Below are 13646 nucleotides of genomic sequence, written 5' to 3'. Positions count from 1 at the left end.
GTCATCCGTTTTTAAGGTCATCTTTTAGGAACCGTGACATTCACACCTGATGTCGAGCGTTTGGCGATCAATACCTGTTTTAACGACTTAGGTCTGTCGCGGCCGGGATTCGAACCCCGGCTTTCCCCATGCGGGGCGAACGCTCTAACCTCTCGGCCACCGCGGCGGTCTACATGTATGTGTGTATATATATATATATATATATATATATATATTATATATATACAACTCTTTGCAGCTGTAGCATATTCAAAAAAGGAGATTGGTGACTTTATCGAGCCGAGAACCCACAGAAGGACAAATATCAAAGTTAAAATTAAAACTCTCCAGAAAAAGAAAAAAATACATTCTAGTTAAAACAATCAATCCATAGTTTCCCCAAAAATCACGTATACGCGAAAAACGCACAAAAATAAAAGTAAATTTGACTTTTCATATGGAGTGGGCCATTGTGTCTCCATTGTGAATTTAGCACATGTTCGGGTGTAATATGGTTTATAAATGAAAGTATGGAGACTTGACCCACTGTATGAAAAAACTTGCTTCTTGTGTATAACTTTTGTCGTATAACAAGAAAATTTCTATGTCCACGACGGGTGATTTAGATAGCTTGAAATTCGTAAGTTCATCACGGGATGGATAGCCGAGGTGGTATAGCGGCAGTCTCAATGAAGTTTTGGACAGGCCCAGATTGCATATCTGTCGTTCTCGAGAATACCATTTTTTCTACTAATTTTTTTCTTCTTATTTGTCTCTGGCATTTTGTGCTAAACTTTACTCATAGCATGTAGTCTTAATGACGATCACAAGTAATTGATTCCAACATGCAGCAAGTGAATAAATGTAAACAAGTATGGGGCCTCCTGTAAAGTATGGATGTTGTTTAGGCCTATGTGAACGACAACTTAAAGGACACAACGCGTTTCTAAACTTTTTAATTTTTTCAGCAAAATTAATTCTTTTCGTGCCTAAAACTACTTTAGATGTAGTATTTTATGGAGCGCCAAATTAACATAAACTCAAATAATTGAAGATATCTTCAATTATTTGAAGATATCATCAATTTAATTATTGCTCTCTTTAATTGAATTAATGCGGGCATTAAATCAATTATTCCTCTCATCAAAAGAATTAATGTGCGCTTCAATTCAGTTATTGCTCTCATCAATTCAATTGATGCGCGCATTAATTCAAATAATGAGAGCAGTAATAGATTTGATGCGCGCATTAATTCAATTATTGCTCTCTTCAATTCAATTATTGCTCTCTTCAATTCATTTGATGAGAGCATCAATTTAGTAGAAATATTGCTCGCAATAATTAATTTAGAGCTCGGTATAAATAATTTGATGATCTCTTTAATTCAATTGAAGATATCTTTAAATCATTTACAATGATTTTGTATAATGAATTAATGCGCGCATCAATTCTTTTAAAGAGAGCAACAATTTAATTAAAAATATCATTAATTCAATTGTGGATATGTTGAATTGAAGATATCTTTAATTATATAGTTGCTCTCTCTAAAAGAATTATTGCTCTCTTCAAATCGCATTAATTCAATTATTGCTCTCATCAAATGAATTAATGCGCGCATCAATTCAATGCGCGCATTATATCAGTTATTGCTCTCTTCAATTGAATTGTTGCACGCATCAATTCAATAGTTGATATCATTAATTCATTTGAAGAGATCATTAATTCAATTAAAGCGCGCATCAATTCAGCTGAAGAATTAATGATATCATCAATTCAATTAATGCGCACAATAATTCAAAATTGAAGATATCATTAATTATTTGAAAAGATCTTTAATTCAATTGTTGCGCGCATCAAATGAAATTGATGATATCTTTAAATAAATGAAGATATCTTCAATTATTTGAGTTTATGTTAATTTGGCGCTCCATAGTATTTTGCGTAGTTTTCGAGCTTGAAAGCGATGAAATTCAAATCTTGTGATATGCATATTTTACGCGCCATTATGTGTGACGTCATATATATATATGTGTGCCCTCGGGTTTGAATTTTTTTTTTTTTTTAGCCATTTCATAGACAGGTGCTTGTGGACAGGACTAACGGTACCCCCCTTCTTGTATTTTTAAATGTTCAATTCCTTGGGTATTTCGGACTTATTTTTGATAAAATGTGTAACTTCAGAGTTTATATATTTCAATGGAATACACAAATCTCGCATAGAAACCGTTTTTAAAAATGTCATATCACCGATCATAATATATGAACAAGGTGTGCAACTCAGCCAACGACATGTTGAAAAAATCTACACCTCGCTGAGAAATCCTATCGAAAAACCACCAATAATGCGCATACCAACTGAAAAGAACGGTCATTCTAAATCTACCGATGATTCGTGGATTAAATGCATCGCTATTTGGTGCGCAGTAATTACTTCGCATCGCTCAATTTCATCGTTTTAACCTCGCTACTTCTCATTTCTGACTATAACGAACGGAAGTTGTGACTATTATGATCCAAATCATATCGTATAGGGTTAAGAGTTTACAATGATAATATATTTGGATATATTAAAAGGTTCCAATAATGTGTAAATGTGCATATCTTTAAATTCTTTCCACAACCGATTTGAAATACTATGATCGGTATTCTCTTCCCTTTTCTTGTAGATAATGGTATTCGGAAGAATTTTTAAAAACGGTTTCTATGCGAAATTTGTATTCAATTGAAATATATAAACTCTTGAAGTGTGTACGTTACATGTCTGGTACGAAATATAAACAAAACTAATCTTCACACAACGTTTCTTCCTAACACGCCGCCATATTGGAACACTTGTTACTCCTGGTAAAATGGGGAGTATACTTGAGTAACACGAGTTCAACACTAGTGTCGATAATTCGACATTTTATTTACATCTCTAGTTACCCGTGTAACTCGGATGAGTGCGTCAGTATAACACCGTGTTCCCATTTCCTAACGACGTGCAGATCACAATTAAAAAATAATAAGATTACACCTTTATCAAAATTAAATAATGTGATTTCCAATTTGAATTTGATTATTTTTATTGATTTGTGTGTTTTTCTTTATTTTTGGAATGCAACCGTGACAGTACATGTGAACAGGTATCAGTGTAATTAAAACTGTCTGATATACATGATGCTGCCTGTGAAACATTCTGATGATGATTTTGATTAAATATCCTTCTTTGAAGTATGATCTATCTATATCTATATATATACACACACACACACATATATATATATATATATATATATATATATATATATATTGATATATTTTGGATAGCATTTTAGTACGGTACTGTATCTTTTGTAACTACGGGCACCATCAATGCGGATTTTAAACTCCCGATTCGCGACCGGTGTAACCGTAGTCTAGGTCACCTACACGTTTGTCAATGCAGTGTTCTACGAGACAAACGTCTAGGAGCATTCTACGATAAACATTTACACTCCATAACGAGGCTTATCCGAATTCTGATAAAACAGCTGATTGGCTGATGCATAACGATGACGGACGCAGTCGAACAGAAAATAAACAAAGTTTTATCAGATTTAAAAATCGAATTCTCGCTGAAACCTTTACAGAAAGAGTGTTTACTTAAATTAGCAAATAGGTCAGACGTGTTGGAAGTATTACCAACAGGCTATGGGAAATCGCTATTGTATACGATTCTACCGCAATTAATGTTTGAAGAAGACCTGCATAGTAATACTAGTTCTCGTGAAGTCAGCATAATTCTGGTCATATCGTCACTGGTTTCTCTAATGAAGGACCAAGTTTCGAACTTGCAAAAACACAACGTTTGCTTTCTTTAGAACAAGCGACACATAAACTGACATTGGGAACAACAGCTGTGCTCTTTGTTTTCTTCGGTGTCGCCATTTCAGGTTTTCGATAGCGCCCCCTCGTGGTTTAATATTTTTAAATAGAACGCTCCAAGGCGTTTGAGTGGGAAGTCAAACGGCTTGCGTGACCTAGGCTAGTGTAACCGTGGTGGCGGTCGCTGGTGCTCAGGGTCGCTCTTAATAGAATATATAGGGAAAAGAACGACTCGGATCACCGGCTTCTGCGCATGCGTGGTATTTAACTCGAAGCGGTGCCCTACTGGTTTTAAATCCATAGTAATAATAAACCCCCTTCTCAGTTTTGTGTTTCGTATGCACATCATAACTTGAAAGATACAAATTAACTTGTATTATCCAACTCCAAAATTGATATTTTAATGCATAAGATTTCTGAATTATGTCTAAGATATCTAATAACGAATAAACAACTTGAAAACAATGGCTGTTTATTCAAAGCATATTTACAATAGTGTTATCTCCATAACAATTCCTAAGTCATCTTTTATATTTTAATCACATGACAACAGGTGTGAACAAGGCACAGCTAGACGCCTTAAACTTGGATTAACGTGCAGGTGTAAACAATTACCTGTAAATAAAATAACACCAGGTTATTCTACCGTGACCAACCTTCGTAATCATAAGTACAAATACCACTCGCCCAATTTACGAACAATACGTAGGCACATATTCAACATTGTTTTATTATTTATTTATCTATTTTGCATAGTATGTTTCTTCTCTCACCCTCTTTTATTTCAAATATATTTTTTGATTATCTGAATTCAAATTATCTCCGATATGCGAACAACCACACATCTACTGTATACAACTTGGAAGTTTACTTTGGGTGTTTTTGTACAAAAGTGGAAGACTTTCCTATTACGAGATAATTCTTTTTGTGTTAAAATTTAACCAACTAGACTCTATATACATGTACATATAGCAGGATCGTGTATAGGAACCAGCAGGCATTAGGGATCGTGCCATCCTTCTTATTCCCAAAAAAAACCATAAGACAACAAAACTAACGTCTGGCGGCTTTTTTCGTCTTTATTTACCTAATATCTATTTTCAAGGTCAACGTATATCTGTTCACTTATGACCCAACTATAATTGCTTACAAAGGACACGTTTCAGTTTCACGAAATTAGTCAAAATAGGATTCATGTTTGGTATACGGACAAAAAGTCACAGGATAAACGTCACTGGACAGAAAGTCACAAAATAAGTAGAAAAGTCACAAAAATGACTTAGCAAATGAGACCCCATATATACTTTTAAGATAATAATAACAGGTGGTACCCAAATGCTCACTAAAGCTGTTGTTCAGACACCAGACATTTCTTACAGTGGATAGGAGGTACAAGGGAATACATGTCATCATTATTGATGTTTGTTTTGCCACATTTAGCACCTTCAGTTCATTATTAAATGTTCATTATCAGATAATAAGAAAGGAAAAATCATTAACTTGTTTATATATCAATTATTATATGATAGTTCACTTACTTCTTGTTTTGACAATGATCTGGAGTGAAAGGAAGCCAACCATAATTCTGTCATCAGATTTTGTTTTGACAATCATTACATGTAATATGTAGTATACTAAACCAAATGATCATATCAAGCTTATTTCACCGAAATAAGAAATCTCTCTTTTTAAAAATCAAAATGATATTTTACAATAAATATGATAAAAGGAATAACAATTTTATAATTATTATCAAAATCTCATAGAAAATATAAAGTTTGCATATATATTTTCTTAAACTTTACAAAAAGAACAGATATGTTTTCAAATATATATAAAAAATCAATAGTTTTTTATTTTCTTATAAACTGTGACTTTTTGTCCTATGACATTTTGTTCTACTATCATAAAATTCTAATTGTGACTTGGTCTTATTTTCTTATAAAATTGTGACTTTTTGTCCTGTGACATTTTGTCCTACTTTCATAAAATTTCTTATTGTAACTTTTTGCCCATGGACATATTGGCCGTGTCTTTTTGTAATTTGTAAAGCTGTAAATGGTTTGAAAGGTACATAATTTCAGCACAATGTATATATTAATTATGACTTTAAAAGTTGAAATATTTTCATGATCCTGGTTCTAATTAGGAACATTTATTTGAATCATTTTTTATATATCATAAAATTACAATTTTCTTATATCAAATTCATGACAAGGAACTACGTAAAAATGAGCAGTACTTTAAGTGAATCTCATTCTTTGCAGTCAGCCAATAATATGATAGGACTGGCTTCACGAGTATGTACAAAAGCCACGGTATCAACGTCCAGTTGTTTAATATCATCATGAAAGCTGCTGTCTTTGGATCGTCTTTTGTCTCGCGTCTCGGAAGATCTACCGAAGCAGACCCGAGAATAAAATATTTTGGAGTTGGTGGCATGACAGCAAAGGAGCCAAATCAAACCTGCCTCCAAAACCTGCTTCAGTATTCCCCTGATCGAGTTTTCATTCATCTCGGTGGAAACGACATTAGCGTTGACGGACAACCTAGGAAGGTGGCTGAAAACGTCCTACAACTGGTGCAGGTCCTAGAAGACAGCGGAGTTGGAACTGTTCTCGTGGGACAGATTCTAGACAGGGGTGGTACTTTCAAGAAGAGCCCTGGTCTGACAAGGGATATCTTCAGGAGGAAGAGGAACAGGATTAACACAATTCTGCGAGCAAAGCTCGGAAAAAGATTTATTTTACTTCGACTGAAATATCCCCAGGACTTTGCGGCTGATGGTGTTCATATTTCCCAGGGAAACCTATGGAAATATGCCGCACAGATAAGGAGAGCTCTTCTGACAAAGTAAAGCTCGAGAAGAAAACCGGCCCTTTTAAGGGCCACAGAAATATTTCGAAAAGATGCCTCAAATAACATACATTCAGAGAAACGAAATCTTTTTAAGAGTCGAAACATATACTCCCTAATTACCAGCATACAGCCTCACCGAACTTTCTATCAAACACATAAAAATCCACAAATCATTTGTTTTCAGTCTTTATGGTCCGAAATATACGTATAAAATTGGCATATCTTTTTTTTAAAAAAATAGCCAAAGTAGAAATGTAATTGAATAATTATTTTGAATTAATTATGAGCGTCGGTGTTTGGGGTCGCTCTTCAGAATGACCGTTTCATATTTTGTCAGAACTGACTAGGGTATGGTCTGTAAAAGTTGCACAAGGTGCAAATGGGTGGCGGTTTGATTTGAACTAGATAATTTAAGTGTAGTTTCAGAATTCAGGAGAGAGAAAATGGGGAAAATAATTATTTTGAATTAATTATGAGCGTCGGTGTCTGGGGTCGCTCTTCAGAATGACCGTTTCATATTTTGTCAGAACTGACTAGGGTATGGTCTGTAAAAGTTGCACAAGGTGCAAATGGGTGGCGGTTTGATTTGAAATAGCTAATTTAAGTGTAGTTTCAGAATTCAGGAGAGAAAAAAATGGGGAAATTAATTATTTTGAATTAATTATGAGCGTCGGTGTCTGGGGTCGCTCTTCAGAATGACCGTTTCATATTTTGTCAGAACTGACTAGGGTATGGTCTGTAAAAGTTGCACAAGGTGCAAATGGGTGGCGGTTTGATTTGAACTAGATAATTTATGTGTAGTTTCAGAATTCAGGAGAGAAAAAATGGGGAAAATAATTATTTTGAATTAATTATGAGCGTCGGTGTCTGGGGTCGCTCTTCAGAATGACCGTTTCATATTTTGTCAGAACTGACTAGGGTATGGTCTGTAAAAGTTGCACAAGGTGCAAATGGGTGGCGGTTTGATTTGAAATAGCTAATTTAAGTGTAGTTTCAGAATTCAGGAGAGAAAAAAATGGGGAAATTAATTATTTTGAATTAATTATGAGCGTCGGTGTCTGGGGTCGCTCTTCAGAATGACCGTTTCATATTTTGTCAGAACTGACTAGGGTATGGTCTGTAAAAGTTGCACAAGGTGCAAATGGGTGGCGGTTTGATTTGAACTAGATAATTTAAGTGTAGTTTCAGAATTCAGGAGAGAAAAAATGGGGAAAATAATTATTTTGAATTAATTATGAGCGTCGGTGTCTGGGGTCGCTCTTCAGAATGACCGTTTCATATTTTGTCAGAACTGACTAGGGTATGGTCTGTAAAAGTTGCACAAGGTGCAAATGGGTGGCGGTTTGATTTGAAATAGCTAATTTACTTTTGGATGATGCCACAGTGACAACACGTGTCTTTGATGACCATTCCTCCTATCCGATGGAACCAGATGCCGGCACAATTCCAGTTTTCCTTAACGACCTTACTAACACATTTGCTTTCATTTTATCTAAGGTTGGGATCCATGTGCAGTGTGACCAGTCAAGATCATTCCTACTCATGATGTTGTTTTTCAGGTGTTTAATCAATGGAGAAAATCTAAAAGATCTCAAAATCTTTTGATTTCAGATTACTTGTTCACCTGGCACACCAGAAGTAGCATTTCCGAAATCCTGTGGACAATTAAGAGGTTTGTGGACCTAATTCTGTAACAGAAACTCATGACAGGTAAATAATAAATCAGTATCAATTGAACCTGGAAACAGATGCATTGATCGGCGAGTCCACCTGATTTTTATGAACCTTGAGTACATCTGTGCGAAAAAAATGTATATATATATATATATATATATATATATATATATATATATATATATATATGCAGTTGTTGTAAATAGCAGTTTTATTGTTCTTCAGATATTGTAAATAATATACACTTATTTTATTATTACTCTCAATGTTGTATGCTGACTCTCTGTTATGTAATTATTAAAGGTTTTAATAAAAACTTATCTTTTTCATAAACCCATTTAATATCAATCATTCAAATTTTGGCTCTCATGTTATTATTAACCTTAAGTTTTTACTTCACACAATCCGAAAAAAAAATTACTTGAATTACATGTAATGCATTAAGAGAATTACACAATGTGAATTTATTTAATACTAATAATAATGCTTTGATTAGATAATGTACAAGAAAGTGGTAGTTAAAACAATTATGGGGGTCACTATTCATGGTGTAGAAGGTAATTTGAAAACAGCAAAATAACAACTTTATTATTTTCAATGGATCCATAATAATAAAAAAATTCAGCACAGCATGAAATTCTGATTGGCAAGATATTCTTGAAAACTTTGGTTTAAAACTTTTGTTTTCACCTTTTGAGCACTGACCTTTTCTTCATTATTGTTCAGGCCAAATAAAAACATGTGTGGTTACAGTTAAACGACAGTCCATAATTTTTACCTCCGACCCTCAATTATCTTTTTTTTTTCCGGTTTTTAATATTTCCTAAATTCGTTACCATATACAAATAAAATACACACCTTTTTCAAGATTTTCTTTTATGAGAAGGGTTAACTTTATTTACCACTATATATAGGTTTTTGGCCCATTTTCCTTCAGGTGAAGCTTTAAGTTCTTTCATAGCCAATACATAGATACCGCTCAAATGCTAAGCTGTAAACACTTACAACAGGCCATCTAACGTTAGACAGAGAGTGACATAGAACTAAAAAAAAATGCTTAAATACACAACTGAGCTATCACCCTACTTATTTTTGAAACAGTAAGAAAGATTAAAAACTTGGAAGGGTTTGAAAACTGTAACCTGGGTGAAATATGACAACATGATTTTGGCAAATGCACTGATTTTGTTCTGCATTTTTATTTTTTTAAAATATATATATAAGTCTTAGAATTGTAAACACTAGGGTGATCCCTACCAATTTTGATAAATATATGTAAGTGGTATATGCAAGGAAGTGACGATAAAAGGAAACTGTTTCCATCTTAAGTCTATAATAAAAAAGAAATTAAATATCATTCCTACATACCAACACTATATTTCAAGGGATTGTAACTGAAACCACACATAGTATTTTATTTCGTCTCTTAATTTTGGCTTTCTATAACATTTATTTTTATTCATTCCAAATTAGATCATACTTTTTACATTAAGCACTGAAATTTTTTAAAGCTTCATTATAATTGTTAATGTTTTGTTTTTACTTACTAAGAAAATTTCAGGACTTTATTTTTCATTTGGGTTTAAATTTTTATTCAAAATTATGGCTCATATGAGGATACCTCCACGTGGTATGAGCTGGGCAATGATGTCACAAAATTACCTTCTTTCTTAGTCTTATTAAAAGAAGTGACATTAGCAGACATCCTCGTATTGTAAATATATATCTGTATCTAGTTTAAAAAGAACGCACTTTCACATTATGACCCCTGGTCTACTTTTTGGGGGATTGACAATGTTATGGTTTTGGCAATTATTTAATTAAGGAAATCAGAGGTCATGATTTGAAAAAGCTTGAATCTACAATACCTGAGAATGATTCCATATTAATAAGACTGATCACTGTTTGTAAACAAATTTCTTCATTCCTCCTATCTAAAACTAAATTGCCCATTGCCAATTGTGTTCCTCACTTACCCCTGGAGGGTTAAGATTTGAGCAAACTGCTTCACTACTTGAAGATGCTTACATATAACTATGAATAATCATGACTTTGCTGTTCTTGAGAAAAAGATTTTTACAGTTTCTTCCTATGTATTTGTATGTAAAACTTTGATCCCCTATTGTGTCTCATTCAACACCCAGGGGCCATGATTTGAGCAAACTTGAATCTGCAACTATGTCAGGAAGCTTTCATGTAAATCTCTGCTTTTCTAGCTCAGTGGTTCTTGAGAAGAAGATTCTTAAAGATTTATTCTATATATTTGTATGTAAAACTTTGACCCCCTACTGTGGTCCCATTCAACACCCGGGGGCCATGATTTGAACAAATTTGAGTCTGCAATATGCCAGGAAGCTTCAATGTAAATTTTAGCTTTTTTGGCCCAGTGGTTCTCGAAGATTTTTAAATGAAACCCACCCTATTTTTGCATTTTTATGATTATCTCCCCTTTGAAAGGCTCATGGAACTTCATTTGAACAAACTTGAAAGCCCTTTACCCAAGGATGCTTTGGGCCAAGTTTGGTTGAAATTGGCTTAGTGGTTCTGGAGAAGAAGTCGAAAATGTAAAAAGTTTAGACAGACAATGGACAACAGGTGATCATAAAAGTTCACTTGAGGTTTCAGCCGGTTTTGCTATTTTGATATATAGCCTATCAAACTCCAGTAAGATGAGGATGATACCAGACAGTCAACATTAGAAAGTGCACTGTTTCAAAATTACTTGTTGATATATTACAAATATGCGTGATGCTGTTTTATAACTGACCTTTAGGATGTTTCTTGGTGTTTGAAATTAACCATAGACCGAGTCTATGTCAAATGGTACTGGTCTATAACAATTGTAATTGGGATATAACAAAACGTGTATGTTAATTTTCTTAGTTTAAAGCAATTGAGTTATCCCACAAGTCAACGTCTGATAAACGTTATGAGGAAAAGAGAACACTTTTTTGGAAATGGAAAGAAAATATGCTTTATAAGTACTTTAAAAGTCAATAAAAATGTTTTAAATTTGTGTTATTTTTTTCAATGTTGCGGTCTATGCCAATTCAATGAAGTCTATGTCATCTAGTTTTGGCATAAACTCAGTCTGTACTAAGTTTTAAACGAATTTCGAAAACTGCTTTTCTGTTACTTTAATTCAGAAAAATATACTGACAACACGTCACACCAGCATATTTCTTTTCTGTTTTACCACACCCAAACATATAAAAGATGTGGTGACTACAAATGAAGGGAAGAAATGCATTAAAATACACCATTTTAAATCATTCTTTTTAAATGGGTTAACCTCCCCCCAAACCCCACATTAAGGTATAGATTTGTCACTGTATTTGAGTGCAACCTGATGTTATTAAAGAACAGACGTAGCTCAAAAATTGCAAATTCACATGAAATTATGCTACTCTACAGATTACTTCGGAAAAAAAATGTATAATTCAAATCCAACAAAAAAATCAACAGACTGATTGAAATGGATCACAAATTAAAATGTATCACAATGAGGGAAATTGGGATGTTTTGGAGAATTGACAAATTCAATGCAGAAAGAATTAAAAGGATCAGTAAATGATGTCATAATACTTGCCCTTTGACCTCTAAATATCAAGGCTCTACCATATAGAAATTTCATGCAAGTGATTATGCACATTTTTACTGTATGCTCAAGAATGTCCAATATATAGGATGTTCTCTATTCGTTTTTCACAGGGTAAATAATTCATATTGTTCATTCCAAAGATAATTGATTATTGCATTAGTATATAAATTTTCTTCTGGCATGTTTTCAAAGAAATGAATTTAAACTAATTTCACGTGTTTTGAACTACGTGAAGTAAATTATTTTAATGGGATATGAACTCCACATCTCCATTCTTAACATTAATTCAACATAAATTATCCACTTTTCAAATACTGAATGTCTGATATCATCATTGAAAAACACTAGATATATCTATAGATATGATGTTTACCTAGAAATGTGAACCTGAGTCGGTCAAAAACAGGCACCTATCTTCTTAGTCAGGTTAGTGTTACATAACTATGATAAGTTTATTGGATTGGCTAGTTGTGCTTTGTGCTCATTTAATTACAAATGAAAATTAGTCATGGGGCTTGGATTATTCTGACCACAAACTATGTCGAAAATCTGCTTTAAATTCATAAGTAATTGCGCAAAAAAATAAAATTAAATACCTAAGCATTTCAACACCTACATAAAAATATTTCATTGACATAGCTGATGGCTTTTCGATATTAAAAAACACAATAGAGGAAATTCGAGTCACAACTTTGTTTTGAATTAAACTGGTACAGTGTGATCATGATTCGCATTTATTCATACTAGCAATTAAATCATAGACAATAAAAACAATATTATTTACTTTTTCTTTTTAAACCACTATCTTACTTTCAAGGTATTGTTATCATAATCATAATGATATAAATCAGTCGAGACTCGATCGCTCGAGTACAGGACGACATTGGTGGGATGCCGATCTCGATGATTCTTGCATGTAAAATGAATAATTATTAGTAAGTTTCTGTTGATATTTTTGCTAAAGGAGCTGCACTAGTTATATAATTTAATATATTAGTTAAAATGCACGTCTTCTTATTAAAATATGTGCATAAATGAAGTTCATATGCCGATCACAATTTCAGATGTAGAATTAAAAACCAAAGCATTTTCTGGTTTTTAAAACAAAATAATTCAATAATACCAATTGTTTTATTGTCTTTTGGGTTTTTTTCAACACCAGACTTCACACTAATTGCTGATTACAACCATATAAAATATTTACAATTACCTATGGGTCGAATTATGCGAGCGTCGAACAGCAGGGCTACCGCTATATTTAGAGCGACCCTGAGCACCAGCGACCGCGATCACCGCTACACCGGTGCCCAATCATTCACCCATCTTCTTTAAAAAAAAAAATAGACGTCTCCTTACGAGTGAAAGATTCTCGAGAGGGACGTTAAACAATGTACAATCAATCGTGTCTATCAATAGCTGGAAACCATATTCTCTTTAGAGAAGTCGAGAGGCATAGAGAGAATACTGGAAACCCTATTCTCTTTAGAGAAGTCGAGAGGCATAGAGAGAATACTGGAAACCCTATTCTCTTTAGAGAAGTCGAGAGGCATAGAGAGAATACTGGAAACCCTATTCTCTTTAGAGAAGTCGAGAGGCATAGAGAGAATACTGGAAACCCTATTCTCTTTAGAGAAGTCGAGAGGCATAGAGAGAATACTGGAAACCCTATTCTCTTTAGAGAAGTCGA

General features: G+C 33.7%; 1 long non-coding RNA gene across 1 annotated transcript; it reads right to left on the bottom strand.

The window, feature by feature from the left end:
• Positions 1-4280: 4280 nt before the first annotated feature.
• Positions 4281-13270, bottom strand: LOC125672098 (uncharacterized). The gene is made up of 3 exons (XR_007368849.2): positions 12744-13270; positions 5364-5410; positions 4281-4440 (listed from the first exon to the last, which is right to left on the bottom strand). It is a non-coding gene; the product is annotated as an uncharacterized LOC125672098 (long non-coding RNA).
• Between the last annotated feature and the right edge of the window lie 376 nt (positions 13271-13646).

This window comes from Ostrea edulis, chromosome 4 (genome assembly GCF_947568905.1).
Source record: "Ostrea edulis chromosome 4, xbOstEdul1.1, whole genome shotgun sequence".
In the NCBI taxonomy this organism is placed as follows: Eukaryota; Metazoa; Mollusca; class Bivalvia; order Ostreida; family Ostreidae; genus Ostrea; species Ostrea edulis.
The sequence above is the reverse complement of the archived record's forward strand: the minus strand, read 5'-3'. Positions and strand labels throughout refer to the sequence as shown.